This window comes from Lampetra fluviatilis, chromosome 61 (assembly GCF_964198595.1).
Source record: "Lampetra fluviatilis chromosome 61, kcLamFluv1.1, whole genome shotgun sequence".
NCBI lineage: Eukaryota > Metazoa > Chordata > Hyperoartia > Petromyzontiformes > Petromyzontidae > Lampetra > Lampetra fluviatilis.
This window is the reverse complement of record NC_136335.1, coordinates 55,519-63,657: the sequence shown is the minus strand read 5'-3', so window position 1 is coordinate 63,657 and position 8,139 is coordinate 55,519. Positions and strand designations below refer to the sequence as shown.

General features: G+C 44.5%; 1 long non-coding RNA gene across 2 annotated transcripts; it reads right to left on the bottom strand.

Annotated features, from left to right (window-relative positions):
• Positions 1-352: 352 nt before the first annotated feature.
• On the bottom strand, positions 353-6,306 carry LOC144951272 (uncharacterized). Of its 2 annotated transcripts, none has more exons than XR_013640464.1 (3): positions 6,269-6,306; positions 670-982; positions 353-529 (listed from the first exon to the last, which is right to left on the bottom strand). It is a non-coding gene; the product is annotated as an uncharacterized LOC144951272 (long non-coding RNA). The 2 variants fall into 2 exon arrangements; XR_013640463.1 differs by having other exon boundaries at positions 902-982.
• Between the last annotated feature and the right edge of the window lie 1,833 nt (positions 6,307-8,139).

Sequence of the window (8,139 nt, the reverse complement as noted above, 5' to 3'; positions counted from 1 at the left end):
TAATCTGTGATGAATGCTGCACTTTCCGTCGTTTTCATGCAGGGGGCGCTATAACCCTACGCGCCTCTGCATGAGCGACGGAGGCGCAGGGACAGACGTTCGACCACGTTGGAATCGATCTGCAGACGGCGGTCTTCTGGCACGGCCAGCTCTGTGTCGCCTCATCTCAATCCCGCGATCCGGGGATTCGAACCGAATCCCCGGCAAGGCCATCTACTTAACGACGAGAGAAAATTCACACGAAATGTCGTTTTCAATTAAGTCTTCCAGATGTAAAATGATATAAGCTTTTAATGAAGAAATACAATCATAAAATTCAAAACATAATACAATTCAAAGTTGTTTCATTTTAAAACTTCAAAACGGAGCATTGGGAGTTGGCGTGGATGCGTCGTTCGTGTGCAATTTTCTTTGTGCCTTTCCTGGCCCAAGGCCGTAAATGGTTGAGGGGCACCGCAGGCGGTCAAGGCTTGCTTCAATCCATGGTTGTCAACATCCAGACGTTAATCAGCAAGGACCATTTCTTGTCCTAGTTCGCCAACATATAAGACATCAAGCAAAATTCTCATGAGTGTTGTTGTGGAGAATGCATCTACTAGATGTGCTCTGCCTTGTAACCAAATACAAATCTGTACCAAAAATGTATTTCAAATGTGCTCTTAAAATTACCTCCTTGCTATGTGTGTTCTCTGGTGTTTTATAAGAGCAGATGACTGTGCAAACGCCTTCCCACACACTGCACTTGAAGGGTTTCTCTCCCGTGTGTGTTCTCTGGTATGTTACAAGAGCAGATGAATGTGCAAACGCCCTCCCACACACACTGCACTTGAAGGGTTTCTCTCCTGTGTGAGTTCTCTAGTGCCGTGTCAAATGTTCAGGACGATCCGTGCTGTATGCACACCGGTCGCATTGATGCCTTTTTGCACCAAGCTGCGCCGAGTGCCTTTGCTCCATGAGACCAATTCTGCAGAGGCAGCGACAGCTGCAGACAGACAAAAAAGAATACCCACACCATCTACACGTCAGTATCGAGGCACAGAGGAATGCATATACACAGTCACACGTCACTTACACGTCTATAGTTATTCATATATTTATGATATATAAAAAAAAGTGTCCCAAATTCATCACACGGGCTGTTATGGCACACAATGAGAGGCCAAATGGTCATAAACATGCCTGGAAGCCCTCGTATCTTCAAAATGAACGCTAACCCAAAACTCAGCACACAATTTGGCTTCAAAATGAATGTTTATGAAAGCTAAATTCAGCTGACATAGCAAAGGGTGTTGAAAATAATACTATTTGTGTCATGCACAAATGCATAAATTAATGTTCAATCACAACTTAGAGGTGTGAAGCCAGGCACAGATGTCCTTGATTGCTGGGATGAGCAGTTCCGACTTCAGCTGCTGCACGTGTGTGCTGTGATCACTTCCTGACTCCATTCTTACAAAGAGTTCCAGAGGAAAACTAAAATAAACTACTGTTTTGATATAACCTCTGTGCTCAATAGAGTTAATAGACTTTACTGCAAATACAAACTTGACACTGTCACACACTCAGAGGTGGAGCCAGGATTTTCAGATAGGGGGGGAAACCCCTCCAGCAATGAAAAATGACAGGAGTTGTTAGTAAGTAAGGAGTTGTTAGTGAGAAAGGAGTTGTTAGTAAGAAAGGACTTGTCCCTTGCTTTTCATTCGACGCGTGTGATCGTCATCGTGCTCGCTGAACGTGTTGATGCCTTCAGGAAAGAAAAATAGACTTTTGTATTTTGGGGGGGGGGGGGGGGGAATGACCATGACGTATGTGGCATCAACCCGCATCACACCTGAGCTAAGCGCTCTGCAATGCTTACCCCCCTACCACATGGCTCTTCGCGCGCCGTACTTCTACAGCTGTTCACAGCGTGCCGGGAGATTTTAGGTGGCGCTTCGCTCCTGGCCGATGAAGTCAATGGCTTCTCGGAGTTTCAATACAAATCCGTGTGAAGAACGGGTACAACTGCCATCTTAAATATAAAGCAGAACTTACACGTGTTTGTTTGTGTGCAGCAGCAAAAACTCTCCAACGCTGAGCTCTGGCGTCATGAAATTTTCACAGCTTATGCTGTCTGAAATGTCTAAGCGAACGCCGCGTCATTCCCTTCCCGAGTGGCAAAAATCGACCTGACGTAGCAGTGGGTTCAGGTTGAATTTCCTTGAGTGAAAACATCCGATTTAGGTAAATTGAAGTGTTTCGGCTTCTTTCTTGCAAGCATCAATTTTTTCAGGGTTTTTCAGTGAATTATGAGGGAATATTAAATTAATCCAAGACAAGAATCCAAGTCCCGGGCAAAGCCGGGTAGTGAAGCTAGTTACTAATAAACCCCAATGATCCTATCGAAATTACGGATTTCTATCGGATCGTTGGGGGGGCAAGTGCCACCCCACCCCCACTGGCTCCACCACTGTCACACACTGGCACGGTTCACAGGTGGTGGTGTGTCCAGACCCACGCCTGGCCACCTTTAACCTGCTCAGTATTAATGCTTCCTCACTCCACCAAGTAATTCATTGAGGATCAACCAACACAGCCGAGGCTGCGTGTCTCTCTGTGGTGAGATGTTAACTACCTGTCCTGGCATACAGGAAGTCGTGGGTTCCATCCTGACCCTGACGCCTGCTGTATATTTGTAGTTTTCGTGTCTCTCTCTCTCTCCCCGTGGTCACGTGGATTTCCTTCCCGATCCTCGGGTTACCCCTCCACATGTAGAGAGTGAATACCGCCACGCGTCTAGAGTGAATACCGCCACACGTCTAGAGTGAATACCGCCACGCGTCTAGAGTGAACACCGCCACACGTCTAGAGTGAACACCGCCACACGTCTAGAGCGAACACCGCCACGCGTCTAGAGTGAACACCGCCACACGTCCAGAGTGAACTCTGCCACTTGTCTTGAGTGAACACCGCCACGCGGTGTTCACTTTGAAACAAGAGCAGTACAGCAGCTCAAGCGGGTGTGGCCTGGTAAAAAATGAAAAAAAACTGTGTGAATATTTAAAACAAAACAAAGTTACAAAGTAGCGAGCCAGGTGAAGGGAAATTAAAACTTAAGCAGAGAGAGAGAGATGACACAAAAACACACAGAGAGAGACACACACATAGACACACAGAGAGAGATGACAGAGAGACACACAGAGAGAGACACACAGACACAGAGAGAGATGACACAGAGACACACAGAGAGAGAGAGAGACACACATAGACACACAGAGAGAGATGACACAGAGACACACAGAGAGAGACATACATAGGCACACAGAGAAACAACGCCTCTGTGTTGAGGCCTTAAATAGAGAGAGGGGGGGGGTAGAGAAACTAGCACGTCAATGCAAGGCCGTAGCCATGGAGTCAACATTGGGGGGGACCAAATATTCCACGGGTCTGGGGTCCCCCCCCCCAGAAAAATATATAAATTTGAAAACTATTTTCCTGCCATTTCCTCCCTAAAATATTTTAAAAAGTTCACTAACACATGGGATGGACTTTATTTTATTTGATACAATAATGTCTAATAGTGTATTGTAATACATTGCTCTGTTTTTTCTTTTTTACCTTTCTTGTAATGGCAGAGATTAGGGATTCATAAAGTACAACGCAATCATATAAACAGGAATCTATGCATTGTGATATGAAGACAAGTCCAGATTTCGTGGCCGAGGTTTAGCAAATTGTTGTCTTTATTAACAGAGCATGGCAATTATTATTTACAAATATTTTTACAGAAACATATTGAGGGGGCATATTTGATTATAATACTTATTATAACATATTATAACATTATAATTATGACATATTATACTTATTATAACATAATTAATAAATATTAATAATAATTATAACATATTATACTTATTATAACATTATAATTATTATATATTATAACATAATACTATACTTATTATAACATGTTATAATGACGGCCTTGTGTCAATGAGAGACTTGGAGGTTTGGTGACTGCACAGAGAGAGAGAGAGACACTTCATGTAATGCAACACAGAGAGTCGGTCAACACACCAACTCACGTACTCTTAGGTATTTTCGGTAAAGTCACCACGTAGGTAAAAAATGAAATTAAAATTAATAAAAGTAAAAATAGAAATAAAATAATAAAATTATAATAAATCACGCCTCACTTGATGCAGCAAATTATAGTCTACATTATAGACTGCCAGTACACTCACCCAGCTTAATAACCAGGCTACAGTCTACATTATAGACTGCCAGTACACTCACCCAGCTTAATAACCAGGCTACAGTCTACATTATAGACTGCCAGTACACTCACCCAGCTTAATAACCAGGCTACAGTCTACATTATAGACTGCCAGTACACTCACCCAGCTTAATAACCAGGCTACAGTCTACATTATAGACTGCCAGTACACTCACCCAGCTTAATAACCAGGCTACAGTCTACATTATAGACTGCCAGTACACTCACCCAGCTTAATAACCAGGCTACAGTCTACATTATAGACTGCCAGTACACTCACCCAGCTTAATAACCACGCTACAGTCTACATTATAGACTGCCAGTACACTCACCCAGCTTAATAACCAGGCTACAGTCTACATTATAGACTGCCAGTACACTCACCCAGCTTAATAACCACGCTACAGTCTACATTATAGACTGCCAGTACACTCACCCAGCTTAATAACCAGGCTACAGTCTACATTATAGACTGCCAGTACACTCACCCAGCTGAATAACCAGGCTACAGTCTACATTATAGACTGCCAGTACACTCACCCAGCTTAATAACCAGGCTACAGTCTACATTATAGACTGCCAGTACACTCACCCAGCTTAATAACCACGCTACAGTCTACATTATAGACTGCCAGTACACTCACCCAGCTTAATAACCAGGCTACAGTCTACATTATAGACTGCCAGTACACTCACCCAGCTTAATAACCAGGCTACAGTCTACATTATAGACTGCCAGTACACTCACCCAGCTTAATAACCACGCTACAGTCTACATTATAGACTGCCAGTACACTCACCCAGCTTAATAACCAGGCTACAGTCTACATTATAGACTGCCAGTACACTCACCCAGCTTAATAACCAGGCTACAGTCTACATTATAGACTGCCAGTACACTCACCCAGCTTAATAACCAGGCTACAGTCTACATTATAGACTGCCAGTACACTCACCCAGCTTAATAACCAGGCTACAGTCTACATTATAGACTGCCAGTACACTCACCCAGCTTAATAACCAGGCTACAGTCTACATTATAGACTGCCAGTACACTCACCCAGCTTAATAACCAGGCTACAGTCTACATTATAGACTGCCAGTACACTCACCCAGCTTAATAACCAGGCTACAGTCTACATTATAGACTGCCAGTACACTCACCCAGCTTAATAACCAGGCTACAGTCTACATTATAGACTGCCAGTACACTCACCCAGCTTAATAACTAGGCTACAGTCTACATTATAGACTGCCAGTACACTCACCCAGCTTAATAACCAGGCTACAGTCTACATTATAGACTGCCAGTACACTCACCCAGCTTAATAACCAGGCTACAGTCTACATTATAGATTAAATTAATAAAAACGCCTCACTTGATACAGCAAATGTGGCTGTGACGGTGCCACCTGATGACGGAGACTTGTGTTGCCTCCGAAACGTCGTGATTTGTTTATATTTTATTTCTATTTTTACTTTTATGAATTTGTATTCATTTCTTACCTACATGGTGACTTCACCTAGAACTAACGCATCGCCTGGCTGATCGCGTTCTTCCACAGGTCTCTAAACTATCTTCTTGATTCTTTCGGTAAAGTCACTTAGAATGGAAATAATAAAAATAAAAGGGAATATTATTTTATTATTTCCATTCTACGTGATATAAAACATAATAAAATTCTATAGTTTTATTGTTTTATTTTATTACTTCCCTTCTACGTGACTTCACCGAAAGAACCAAGAAGATGAATCACTGCAGTCACGAAAGCTTTAAATCGAAATTGCTCAACTAAGCGAGAGAATTGAAGCGAACGCCATCAGGCGAGGGCAGGAGGCAAGGCCCCGCGTTGTAAAGTTCCAAAGTGGACATCGCTTCCATGCTCGCTGCTACTCAATTGACATCCCTACGAGAGAGAGAGCGAGGCTCTACCTCGGTAAACAACAACAACCACAACAACAACAACCACCACAACAACAACAACCACAACCGCGATGAGAATTTCTCACCTCAGATTTCAGTTCCCGCGCGGAGCGTCAACTTTCCGTTACCTCGTGACGTCACACTGCAGCAGCAGGTGACATGACGTCACTTGTGGGGTACAAGACACCTCCCACAATGAGCGGCTCTGTAACTTACATAAATTATGTTAATGAGCCTGGCCCAATCGTGGAGGGATGGGCTGTGGGTGCCGAACCGGTCACAACGAACTCGTGACGTCTTTCACGAATAAATTATGTTAATGAGCCCCCAGTCAGTGGGTGTGGCTTTGCCCAAATAAGGATAGTACTTGAACAGATAACGGAAGTGACCCAGGCAGAGGTGACGTCACGCTCCCTTGAGACGGGTTGGTGTGAAATCTTTGGTGACATGACGTCACTAGCAAGGTACACCTCCCCCTGGCGTTTCACGCCGATGAGGTCATGCTGAGTGGTGACGTCACGTAGCGGGATTAGAGTTTAAGTTGATTAAGATTAATTTTCCATTGCTCCCTCCCTTGAACAGAGACCCCTTGGGTGTGTGTGCTCAGCTCAACAATGTGGACATTATTGTGTGTGTACACACACATGGACAGTGTGTACACACGTGTACATTGTGTGTGTGTATGTACACTGTGTGTGTGTATGTACACTGTGTGTGTGTGTACACTGTGTGTGTGTACACTGCGTGTGTACACTGTGTACATTGTGTGTGTACACTGTGTGTGTGTACACTGTGTGATGGCTGGGTGTATGGAATTTATGTGGTTGAGGAATTGGTCTAGAGCAGGCCGGCCATGTGGCCAGATGACAAAAGTGGCATCTACGTACCTCTTCCACAAGGTCGGGCGTAGAGTGGCAGTCTGGATGGCGTCAGTCTCAAATTTCTCCATGAAGACGTTGGCTACAACCGGAGATAGGGGGGAGCCCATTGGGGTGCCCTCAGTTTTCTTGTAGAAAGTTCCATTCCAGGTGAAGTATGTATTGGTTAAGCAGTGTCTCACCAGGGGGGGTACCCCAGCATTCAGGCTTTGATGAACCAAGTCTTCAATGATTGCGATGGTATCAGGTACAGGAACTTTGGTGAATAAGGAAACCACATCAAAACTGACAAGCAGGTCGTCTGGGGACAGGGAAACGTCGTGAGAATTGTATTTTATTATGTTTAATTTTTATTATTTTATTATTTCCCTTCTACGTGACTTTACCGAAAGAACCAAGAAGATTTACTGTTTGTTTTCTACCTGATGACGATTGCTTGTGTTGCAATCGAAACGTCCTATTCTATTATTTAATTTATTTCCTTTCTACGTTACTTTACCGAAAGAACCAAAAAGCAAAATGAAAATTCGCTGAAATAACTTGACCAACATGGTTGCTTCTTCTTGGTTCTTTCGGTAAAGTCACGTAGAAGGGAAGTAATAAAATAATACAAATAAAACATAATAAAATAATTCTCACGACGTTTATTATGTTTTATTTATATTATTTTATTACTTCCCTTCTACGCGACGACTTTACCGAAAGAAGAAAGAAGATGAATCCCTGCTGCAGTCACGAAAGCTTTAAATCGAAATTTAACATGGTTGCTGCAGCGCCACCGTGTGGACACATAGTGCAACTGCAGCGCCTCAGCGCGCTAATTGTAGCAGTGGAACTGTTCGGTGTCTTCACGGCTTCATTGCAGCCAACCCGCAGCAGCGTGGGGGGGCTGGTCACGTGGGTGGGGGAGGGGCGGGGCTGGTCACGTGGGCTGGGGGAGGGGCGGGGCTGGTCACGTGGGCTGGGGGAGGGGCGGGGCTGGTCACGTGGGGGGGAGGGGCTGGTCACGTGGGTGGGGGGGGGTGGGGGGGCTGGTCACGTGGGTGGGGGGGGGCTGGTCACGTGGGCTGGGGGAGGGG